The sequence below is a fragment of the Nylanderia fulva genome, unplaced genomic scaffold (genome assembly GCF_048542155.1).
Source record: "Nylanderia fulva isolate GAGA-0341 unplaced genomic scaffold, ASM4854215v1 Scaffold469, whole genome shotgun sequence".
In the NCBI taxonomy this organism is placed as follows: Eukaryota; Metazoa; Arthropoda; class Insecta; order Hymenoptera; family Formicidae; genus Nylanderia; species Nylanderia fulva.
This window is the reverse complement of record NW_028190553.1, coordinates 1-12688: the sequence shown is the minus strand read 5'-3', so window position 1 is coordinate 12688 and position 12688 is coordinate 1. Positions and strand designations below refer to the sequence as shown.

Below are 12688 nucleotides of genomic sequence, written 5' to 3'. Positions count from 1 at the left end.
ATCCGCGATTTGGCTCTTATTGCCTATCTTATATATGTTAAATTTATATTTATATATTACAGAGCCTAGTTAAACTCTTAATTTATACACGCTGGCTTAAAGGCGTTTATTTACCAACATTAATATATATAACAGAGAAAAGTATAGAATCGAAAGGATCTGAATAGCTCAGTTGGAAGAGCAGTCGCCCGGCAAGCGAAAGGTCTCGGGGTCGATTCCCGATTCTGCGACTTTCGGATCTATATTTTTCTCTCGCACTTTATTTCTTTAGGGGGAATAGGGGATACATGGAATTAAAAAATCTCTTGTAGAGATTATTCCAATTTTATATCTTGGCCGTGTCCAAGTAAAAATTTGGTGCCTTGTGCACAGGTATTTAATTCTAACGAAAAAATTTAGTTTCGTTTAGAATAACGCACTGTCATCCGCGATTTGGCTCTTATTGCCTATCTTATATATGTTAAATTTATATTTATATATTACAGAGCCTAGTTAAACTCTTAAGATATATTTAATAAAATAAATTATTTATCTCTAAATAATTATTTAATTCAAATATATTTAAACGTATATTTAAAAAAGGTAATATAAGGCACAAAGAATTAAATTTAAAAAATTAAAAAAATTTAAAGTTAAATAAAGATTTTTAATTTAATTTAAAAAATAAAAGTAAAAAAAATGTAATGTACAAAAAATACTTAGCGCTGTTTTTGTATTGTTATTTTAACACATTAGTAAATAAAATAAAATATAAATCAAAGTATAGACTAATTTTTTTACTGCAATACGCTTCAATAGAAATCTATAAACATATTACGTGGCTCGATATTCGAATGACACGTGGCTAGCTGAACATATCGATATACATGTATGAAATATATGTATATAATGTAACATGTAATAATTGTCATATTAAACAGATTCAACAATTGGGCAATTGGGATTTTTTGTTAAATAATAACGCTAATATATTAAATCTGTATATAATAATTAAACATGTTCGATTACTATATTGAGTTGTTGGTCTACTGGAATTCGATTGTGTAATCATCAATCATAAAACTAAGTGAAAATTATAAAAATAAATGTACTATACATTAATATATGCTAAAGACGTATACATATACATATATATATGTATATGTCTTTAGCATATATTAATTAATGTATATGGAGCATTTCAAAGTGTTTAATTGATCAATTAAAATATAAATGAATAAAAATTTCTTTATCCTGATACATGTTTTAAAGCATTTGCAATGTTTCCTTGATCGCAATCAGAGTTTCGAGATAGATGTTTAAAGTGCATTATTTTCATTAGGAATTTTTTTTATAAAAAAGGTTCAAATATAATTTCATGATTCTTTAATTTTGACTGATTTTGACTTTATCATTTCACTCTCCAAAGATAGGATGCGACTTCTGTGTGTGATATATTCTGTATATACACATTTCGTTACTAATCATTTTTAAGGACGTTTCATAGTCAAAGGGCTACAATACAAAAACAGCGCTAAGTATTTTTTACATTACATACTAAGTACATTACATTTTTTTTACTTTTATTTTTTAATTTAAATTAAAAATTTTTATTTAACTTTAAATTTAAAAAATTTTTTAAATTTAATTCTTTGTGCCTTATATTAGCGATAGAGAGCGGGAGAGAGCGAGAGAGTGCGGAAGAAAGCGAGAGAAAGCGAGAAAGAGCGAAAAAAAACCGAGAGAGAGCGAGAGAAGACGAGAGAGAGCGAGAGAACGCGAGAGAGAGAGCGGGAGAGAGCCAGAGAACGCGAGAGAGAGCGAGAGAGAGCGAGAGAACGCGAGAGAGAGCGAGAGAGAGCGATAGATAACGGGAGAGAGCAAGAGAGAGCGGAAGAGAGCGAGAGAGAACGAGAGAGGGCGAGAGAGAGCGAAAGAAGACGTGGGAAAGCAAGAGAGAAAGGGAGAAAGAGAGGGGGAGAGAAAGGGAGGGAGAGAGAGAGAGAGAGAGAGAGTGAGAGAGAGCGAGAATTTATTTTTCGTTTGGTTGCTTAAAAGGTTAAGCAGCTGAGGAAAATGTCACTATACTAGGATGGGTGGCCGCGGATAAGGTAAAGCAACTGCGGACAAAATCACTTTGTCGGGATGGGTGATTGGGACAAGTACGACGCCGAGTCTTAAAAAAAAGTGACACCTTTTCGACCAAAAAATAACTTAAAAAATTCATATCTCCGCAACCAATAGTGCTATCAAGTTCGTTAAGGTCTCATTTTACTCGGAAAAAATCGTGCTTTCGATTTATATGGTCATCTTTTGACAAATATGTTCCCGTTCATGAAATATTTCAAATTTTTGTTTTCAAGGTTACGAAAATCGTGTTACGTCCAGTAAAGGATACACAGTAGCGTCCTACGGATAATTTTCGCTATTGTTTCGATATTTTCGCTATCTTTTCGATATCTTTCGATATTTTTTTTTGTTTTTTTGTAAATTGTATTTTAATTTAACGAATGAAAGAACTAACTTAGCAAGACGCTACCGCGTCTCCTGATAAGAAACACGACAAAATGATCGCGCACGTATGTGTGTAAGTATTTTCGAAGCATCACGAGTATTGTCGTCGTGACGTTGTTCTTTTCATCCCGATACGCGACTGCTTTTAATTCTCGATCGATGGCGATGAAGACGACGATAATCGCGTCATGTTCGCGGAGATGTTAGGCAGAAATGCACTTTTGGTCGCTTATATTCTACCTATACAACGTCGATATAATCTCGCATTGTGTTCGTTAATTCAGCGAAATATAATTAATCGGCTTTTGTTGTCACGCGCGCGCAGTATCGGGAGAACGGAGAGGCATTATATGCAAACTTGCTGTTGTGTCTTGCTATTGTATCCCCGAGGTATGCCCGAGGAATATTATTGCGGTGTGCACGATGCGGACTACTCAATGAGAAATGATGATTGAATCGACGTCGATTCGTTGTCGAATTGATGTCAAATTTGTCGAATTGATGACAATTCGACCAATCATTTCTCACTGGGTATATAAATGCAAATTTACTGGCGGAATTGCGGAAACAAATAAAAATGGCGATCTGTCCTCGCTGAAGCGGTTATACATAAGTCTGCGGAGATGTTTTTCCGAGCAAGAAGACATAAATAAATTCAATGTGCAATTGACTGTGGAATACGGAATTTTTTAAATCGGAAACTGTTGTATTTGGTAACCGATCGAGCGACATTTTGTTTGTTTAAATGCGCATTTTCCGCTGGAGAACTTCTTGTATTAGACGGCTTGGTGTGCTTTCTAGTAACGAAACAATGTTACACAGTTCAGGCTTCTTTTTCTTTAAGTTATTTATCATCTACAGTATTTACTATTATCTAAATAAAATTATAAAGATTATTATCTAGATAAAATTCTGTTATTTTACCTTTCGATAATAAATATATATATTATCTATACCTGCATCTTAGATGAAAAAATTAAGTGTTATCATTACTAAATTACTTAGAATAATGTTCAGATAATTTGATTGAGAGTCATAGCCAGTGTTTGCTGATCTTTAAATAAAATTATATAAATGATCTGGATGAAATTTTGACGTCATTTTATCTTTATATAGATAATAAAAATATGTTTATTCTACAGCTGCATCTTATATAAAAAAAGTGTTATCTTCATTAAATTATCTAGAATATATTGTTCAGATAATTTTAGGTTTAAAGTCATTTCACATACAGATAACTATTGTCTTAGCGAAGACGTTATGTACGTTTGTTTTCAAGCTCAATATGTGAATTCCGAGATACATGTTATTATATTTTGACCTTACCGGGTAACGAATCCGTAAGTACGCGAAAATCAACCAGTCCAGAGCTGGCCGGCAATGTGACAAGACGCTCGAGAGCATAGCGAGCGCGAGATAATTTGTAACGAGTCACTTGATAATTCTTATATTGTTTTTAATAAAGAGACTTCTCTTAACATCCCCTGTAAAGAAATAGGCGAAAAAAATATTGGTCCGAAAGTCGGCTGAATCGGGAATCGAACCCGAGACCTTCCGCTTGCCGGGCGACTGCTCTTCCAACTGAGCTATTCAGACACTTACAAATCAATATTTCTCTCAATTTTTATATCCCCCTCCCCCACCCCCCACCAAAGCGTCGTAATTAGGTCTTTACAGGGGGTGTTAAGAGAAGGAACAAGGGGAATTTCTGAGATCCCAACCATAGGATTCAAATTCCTTAGTTTCCAAATTTTCCAAATTTTCTTTTTTTCTTAATCGTTTGGCTCTATTGGTCGAGAGGAATAAAGTGTAAATTGTGGTTTAAAAATTAAAGAGCTGACTTAAAAATATTCTTATTATTGTTTAAATATATTACATTTTTCTATATAAATAATTTTAACTTGACTCACTTTATATTGTTGATATCTTGTAGCTTTTATTGCACTACGGAAAAGGGGATGCTGATAGTGATGCGCAGTGACGTTGCAAAAAAATTGAAAATTAATGTTCACTATAAAGCTGTTCGGCAACAATCGTCTGTTTGTTCCAGTGTTTTATATGGTACTGAAAGTGTGCGAGATTCTCGAAACGATTTTCTGTGTTATTGTATCGTCATATTTACGTTTATTTTCATGTACGTTTGTGTGTTGGTGTGTGTCTACCTCGTCTTGTATGTGTTATATTCTGCTTGCCGAAAAGTGTGTATGTGTGTATCTGCCCTTATATGTATATGTGTGTTTGTTAAAATCCCAAAGAACAAATCCAATCGTACAACATCCACCTAGTGGATTCGCTTTGGGTGCAGCTGATGTCGGCGGAAATTTTCGAAATAATATGCAACTTTATATTTTCTTAATTTTATGTTGAGGCAATTGAAGGATTATGTTAGAAAATGGAAACAAGATTGTTCTGCTACATATTTTAAAATTTAAGCCGCTTAAAATAATATCTTATTCAATAATTTAGTTTTTAATACAAAATAATGAATGAAGCGGAGAGAGAAAAGAAGAGGGAGTGCTCAGTCGCGTATGTCACCTCGATCTACTCAAGTATCTATCTCGATTTATTTCGATTTATATTATATTAAATACAATAAATACACCGTTCGACAAAAAAGACTTTTTTTCAGGTTCAAAAATTATCAAAGCGTATCCTTATAAATTTTTTTATGCTAATTACGAATCCGGCTACGAAAATTGCGTATTACGTCAGGTTTTGTAGATATGTAAAGATGATAAAAAAGCATTTTAGACACTTTTCCGTAAAATATAACTTTAAATTGGGACGTGATAAAAAATGCTACGAGGGCTCAAAATAAAGCTTAAGACTTGTAGGTTGTGCAAAAAATGTAAAAAAGTTCGAATTTGGGGTTTTTTGAGAAAACTAAATTAAGAAATTGAAAGTATCATTTTTCGCACTTTTCCTTATACTAATACAAAGTCTTTAGAGGTACGTTAAAATGGCTCACATTTTTTTTACAAATATGAATATGTCAAAATGTCTTCAATTACTGATAAATAATGATTCATATTTTTAAAATTAGAAATAGCAAATCAAAGTTTCAAAAATTTAATGTTCGTGAAAATAAGTAGGTAAAGATTTATTTATAACTTATATTAAATTTGTGAATTCAATTTTTGATCAAGTTATCTAAAAAATCTGGCGTAATACGCAATTTTCACGGCCGGATTCGTAATCAGCATGAGAAAATCTATACGAATAAGGTTTAAAAATTTTAGAATTTTTTTGTGTGTCAAACAGTGTTATTAAACATATATAATAATTATCAACGTTTAACCACGAAAATATTATATCTGCTAAAAAGTAATGCACAAGCAGTGCCTTTCATCTTTATTTATTCTTGTGAAATATATAAATAAGAAAGTATATGTAAATAATAAAAGAACATATATTCTGTTGTATACTTATACATATTTTTAAACAATTATACACATGGATAATTTTTTTTTGATTGAATTTAAATTCGTGGTCTCGGCTATCGTAAATATATACAGGGTGTCCGGTAATGGTCGCCTCAACCGTCGTGTGCAGGTAGAGTAAGTTAAACCGAATAGGAAAGTCCTCTACCGTTTTGCGATTTTCGCAATAATTATTGTGTTATTAAATAAAAAAGATCGGCCAATCTAAGCGCGCGACGAGATGAGACGGCCCCCTGTCACACGATACACGGCGCGCGGCAAAGCGGAGGGAGGAGCGAACGCGATGGCTACGAACGGCGCGTAACGCTAAAGCTCCGCGACAACTATTTTCTCTCTTTTCTTTTTCATCTCACTTTCTTTACTAAAAACGAATCTTTTTATTTTCAAAATGGCATCTTGATTAATTATTGTAAAGTACAGTTTTGAAAAATTAATAATCGCATTGACATCATTTTCGACGATGTATCTCATTAAAATTTAACATGCATACAAAGCAAAATAAGAGTCTGATGCAAATCACACCATACACGGAGAGAATTTTCTCTTATTAGAATTTATCCTGAAAATCATGGTAATCGTGGGATAATATGGTGTAGGAAAAATTTTATAAGAGTTTCTCTGATTAATATTTACTACATTAAAAATTATTAATATGAACATAGTAAAATTAATCGAGTACATTTTTTATTTTATTGTGGTAGATATTAATATTTTTATTGTGGTAAATATTAATCAGAAAAATTCTTATAAAATTCTTCCAGTACCTTACTGTCCCACGATTACCATGGTTTTCAGGGTAAATTTTAAGAGAAAATTTTTTATGTGTAGTATTCGGATACGTTTTATCAAAATTTACGTTTTTAAAATAATCAATAAATGATAATAACGAGAGAGAGAGAGAGAGAAAGAGAGAGTGAGGAACGTTATTATCATAAATGATAACGTTCCTCACTCACTCACTCACTCTCTCTTTCTCTCTCTCTCCCTCTCTCATTATTATCATTTATTGATTATTTTAAAAAACGTAAAATTTTGATAAGATGTATTCGAATACTATACAGAGAAAATTTTTTCTTAAAATTTACTCTAAAAATGATGGTAATCGTGGGACAATGGTATTGAAAGAATTTTATAAGAATTTTTCTGATTAATATTTACTATAATAAAAATATTAATATCTATCACAATAAAATAAAAAATATACTCGATAAATTTTACTATGTTTATATTATAATAATTTTTATTTTTATCATAAATGATAATAACGTTTCTCTCTCTCTAGTTCTCTCTCTCTCTCTCTCTCTCTCTCTCTCTCGGCATAGAAAATATTTGTTATCCTTTCCGCACCACCTTGCGGTAGATAACACGGCGCATTTTTTTTAAAGTGGTATCCCCAGTAGGTCTAATCCATTATCTCATATTTTAATTTAATAATTGTTCGAAGTGCCTTCCTCGTTCTTGCGAACAGAGTTCAGCCCTTCGAACAATATTACGCGTTGCGCGATACGCCATTTCTGGAGTAATGGTAGCAAAAGCTGCGAGAATTGCTTCCCGTACTTCAGCTTCTGTACCATCACGCCTATGCTCGACTAAATCTTTAATGTGACCCCACACGAAATAATCGAGCACATGAGATCTGGCGATCGCGCCGGCCAGATGATCGGGCCGCCTCGACCTATCCATCTCTCTGGATAATGCGCGTTTAAAAAATCGCGCACTTGTCGAGAAAAGTGCGCAGGAGCCCCGTCTTGTTGAAAAATGAGTTCCGCTCTATCGCGAAGAGAAACATCTTCGAGAAGAGCAGGTAACTCATTTTGGAGGAAATTAAGATAGATCGCTCCATTTAAACGGGGTGGAAGAAAATATGGCCCGATCTAAAAAAATAAAATATTAAAAAAAAATGATTTGTTAAACTCGCGAAAGAAAATTTTTTTGCTTACTAACAAGTAAATTTACTACTTACTATTTGGTTCGCTTTTATTCCTGCCCATACATTTATCGCCCAGCGATATTGATAAGCGCGTTCTCGAACGGCATGCGGGTTTTCTTCTGCCCATTGCAGAAAATTGTGTGAATTAAACACACCGTTCGGTGTGAACGTGGCTTCGTCAGTCCATAAAATTCGATCGGGGAAAAAATTATTTCGTCGATACTGCGCAAGAAATTCTGTGTGTTTCACCGACTATTAATATTTATTAAAAATAACGCGAAAAAATATGATATAAAGATAATAAAAATACCTTCACAAAAATAGACGCGCTGTTCGTCATCTCTCGGTAAAAGTTGCTGTACTCGCTGATGATGATACGGATGCAATCCATTTTGACGTAGAACATGATGCACCACGTATCGCGAGAGACCGAGCATCCGAGATACACGGCGCACACTGGTCCTGGGGTTTTCTTCGAACGCTCGCAGGATTCTCTCTTCTTCTCGTACGTGATAACGTACTGGTGCCCCCACGTTTCGTCGATTTGGCATCACAACTCCTAGTGTTTCTCTGGCGCGTTGAACACAATTCAAAATTGTTTTATAATATGGATGACGCTCACGTTCGGGAAATCGCTCCGCGTAAAGACGAGCCGCAGCACGAGCATTTTCTCCGGCTGCTCCGTATACGATAATCATGTCCGTATACTCTGCTGAAGTATAATCTGCCATTATTTAATAACTTTTTACACGCACCTTACGAGACGTACAACTCGAAAGTTGGGCAGCTACTGTGGAGCAACAAATTACGAGGAAAAGAGAATCGATGATAATTTAAAGAAAATTATTTCAAACGTTTGCCGCAGTATCATCTGATATCCTTGCGCGCCGCGGCTTTTCTTTACGCCTTTACGCGGAGCGATAAAGCCGCGGCGCGCAAGGATATCAGATGATACTGCGGCAAACGTTTGAAATAATTTTCTTTAAATTATCATCGATTCTCTTTTCCTCGTAATTTGTTGCTCCACAGTAGCTGCCCAACTTTCGAGTTGTACGTCTCGTAAGGTGCGTGTAAAAAGTTATTAAATAATGGCAGATTATACTTCAGCAGAGTATACGGACATGATTATCGTATACGGAGCAGCCGGAGAAAATGCTCGTGCTGCGGCTCGTCTTTACGCGGAGCGATTTCCCGAACGTGAGCGTCATCCATATTATAAAACAATTTTGAATTGTGTTCAACGCGCCAGAGAAACACTAGGAGTTGTGATGCCAAATCGACGAAACGTGGGGGCACCAGTACGTTATCACGTACGAGAAGAAGAGAGAATCCTGCGAGCGTTCGAAGAAAACCCCAGGACCAGTGTGCGCCGTGTATCTCGGATGCTCGGTCTCTCGCGATACGTGGTGCATCATGTTCTACGTCAAAATGGATTGCATCCGTATCATCATCAGCGAGTACAGCAACTTTTACCGAGAGATGACGAACAGCGCGTCTATTTTTGTGAAGGTATTTTTATTATCTTTATATCATATTTTTTCGCGTTATTTTTAATAAATATTAATAGTCGGTGAAACACACAGAATTTCTTGCGCAGTATCGACGAAATAATTTTTTCCCCGATCGAATTTTATGGACTGACGAAGCCACGTTCACACCGAACGGTGTGTTTAATTCACACAATTTTCTGCAATGGGCAGAAGAAAACCCGCATGCCGTTCGAGAACGCGCTTATCAATATCGCTGGGCGATAAATGTATGGGCAGGAATAAAAGCGAACCAAATAGTAAGCAGTAAATTTACTTGTTAGTAAGCAAAAAAATTTTCTTTCGCGAGTTTAACAAATCATTTTTTTTAAATATTTTATTTTTTTAGATCGGGCCATATTTTCTTCCACCCCGTTTAAATGGAGCGATCTATCTTAATTTCCTCCAAAATGAGTTACCTGCTCTTCTCGAAGATGTTCCTCTTCGCGATAGAGCGAAACTCATTTTTCAACGAGACGGGGCTCCTGCGCACTTTTCTCGACAAGTGCGCGATTTTTTAAACGCGCATTATCCAGAGAGATGGATAGGTCGAGGCGGCCCGATCATCTGGCCGGCGCGATCGCCAGATCTTAATGTGCTCGATTATTTCGTGTGGGGTCACATTAAAGATTTAGTCGAGCATAGGCGTGATGGTACAGAAGCTGAAGTACGGGAAGCAATTCTCGCAGCTTTTGCTACCATTACTCCAGAAATGGCGTATCGCGCAACGCGTAATATTGTTCGAAGGGCTGAACACTGTTCGCAAGAACGAGGAAGGCACTTCGAACAATTATTAAATTAAAATATGAGATAATGGATTAGACCTACTGGAGATACCACTTTAAAAAAAATGCGCCGTGTTATCTACCGCAAGGTGGTGCGGAAAGGATAACAAATATTTTCTATGCCGAGAGAGAGAGAGAGAGAGAGAGAGAGAGAGAACTAAAGAGAGAGAAACGTTATTATCATTTATGATAAAAATAAAAATTATTATAATATAAACATAGTAAAATTTATCGAGTATATTTTTTATTTTATTGTGATAGATATTAATATTTTTATTATAGTAAATATTAATCAGAAAAATTCTTATAAAATTCTTTCAATACCATTGTCCCACGATTACCATCATTTTTAGAGTAAATTTTAAGAAAAAATTTTCTCTGTATAGTATTCGAATACATCTTATCAAAATTTTACGTTTTTTAAAATAATCAATAAATGATAATAATGAGAGAGGGAGAGAGAGAGAAAGAGAGAGTGAGTGAGTGAGTGAGGAACGTTATCATTTATGATAATAACGTTCCTCACTCTCTCTTTCTCTCTCTCTCTCTCTCGTTATTATCATTTATTGATTATTTTAAAAACGTAAATTTTGATAAAACGTATCCGAATACTACACATAAAAAATTTTCTCTTAAAATTTACCCTGAAAACCATGGTAATCGTGGGACAGTAAGGTACTGGAAGAATTTTATAAGAATTTTTCTGATTAATATTTACCACAATAAAAATATTAATATCTACCACAATAAAATAAAAAATGTACTCGATTAATTTTACTATGTTCATATTAATAATTTTTAATGTAGTAAATATTAATCAGAGAAACTCTTATAAAATTTTTCCTACACCATATTATCCCACGATTACCATGATTTTCAGGATAAATTCTAATAAGAGAAAATTCTCTCCGTGTATGGTGTGATTTGCATCAGACTCTTATTTTGCTTTGTATGCATGTTAAATTTTAATGAGATACATCGTCGAAAATGATGTCAATGCGATTATTAATTTTTCAAAACTGTACTTTACAATAATTAATCAAGATGCCATTTTGAAAATGAAAAGATTCGTTTTTAGTAAAGAAAGTGAGATGAAAAGGGAAAGAGAGAAAATAGTTGTCGCGGAGCTTTAGCGTTACGCGCCGTTCGTAGCCATCGCGTTCGCTCCTCCCTCCGCTTTGCCGCGCGCCGTGTATCGTGTGACAGGGGGCCGTCTCATCTCGTCGCGCGCTTAGATTGGCCGATCTTTTTTATTTAATAACACAATAATTATTGCGAAAATCGCAAAACGGTAGAGGACTTTCCTATTCGGTTTAACTTACTCTACCTGCACACGACGGTTGAGGCGACCATTACCGGACACCCTGTATATATACAGATCGACAAGCACATGCGCTAATTGTATAAAAACAGTTTATGTAATTATTAATCATTATTTTTACGTAATTAAATACATGTATAATTTCATTTTTGATCGAATTTAAATTCGAGATTCGGTGCTAGTAACTTGGGCGAGATTTACGCAGCGTAACAGTCGACGTGTCTCCGCCGGGATTAATGCAACCATACTTATACTCACGCTATCGAACTTGGAACTTGAAAGCATATGATTATGAAACGAGTTGGACTCGCGAGGAATGATGATTCGCTGTTTCTCGATGACTCTTATTACGAATATCGCCGATAATGTTACTGATAATAATTCGAGACTTATAATGTAGAGCGCAAATATCGATTTTGTATTTCTTGATTATTTTCTTGTTTATAAACTCACTCGTCTAAGCCAAAATAAGATTGATGGTTAAACAAAAACAGAAATAAGATTATATTTAGTTTCCTTTTCTTTCTCGAAAATTCTCTCATTGGAATTATGGGTCAGTATTGCATAGTTTGATAAGTATTGCAGCAACCCAGTTATCATATTTCGAAACATTAGTTCTTTTTTTTTTTCAAAAATAAAAAATGTGAAAATGTATTTAAATAAAGATACATAGAAACAGAAAAGACATTTTATTTATAAAAAAATATATTTTTCATACGTCTGGGGTACGTCTTTAATAAATCTCTGATAACAATTGTACAATATTTTTTAGGATTACTTTAAAATATTAAAAGTAAAAATGTTTACAAAAATAATATGTATACAGTATCCATATCATTTTTCTAAATATCGTATACAGTAAACATATATTCAATTCAATTCAATTCTTTATTCGTCCCCTAAGGGATTGAAGGCGCTTTTGAAGGAGCGTTCCCCAACCTTACAAACTCTTACAATCTTACTTATATCTACTCTTAACTCTACTCTTACATCTAATTTACAAATAACTTAATTCTACCTTAACCTACTTATCTACTACTTTAGAGAGAGAAAGAGCCGTCCCTACCTATCGCTTCGCTTCGGCTTCCGATTCCCCATACATTCTCCGCCACCTCATTCATACCTCACTCATTCTCCTCCTCATACTTCCTTCCTCCTTTTCCCCTCCCTCCCTCCTTTCTTCCGTTCTCCCC

General features: G+C 34.5%; 2 pseudogenes; one reads left to right on the top strand and one right to left on the bottom strand.

Moving 5' to 3' along the window:
- Positions 1-7512: 7512 nt before the first annotated feature.
- Positions 7513-8594, bottom strand: LOC146721476 (uncharacterized; annotated as a pseudogene).
- A 357-nt stretch (positions 8595-8951) lies between these two features.
- On the top strand, positions 8952-10034 carry LOC146721475 (uncharacterized; annotated as a pseudogene).
- The last annotated feature ends 2654 nt before the right edge of the window (positions 10035-12688 follow it).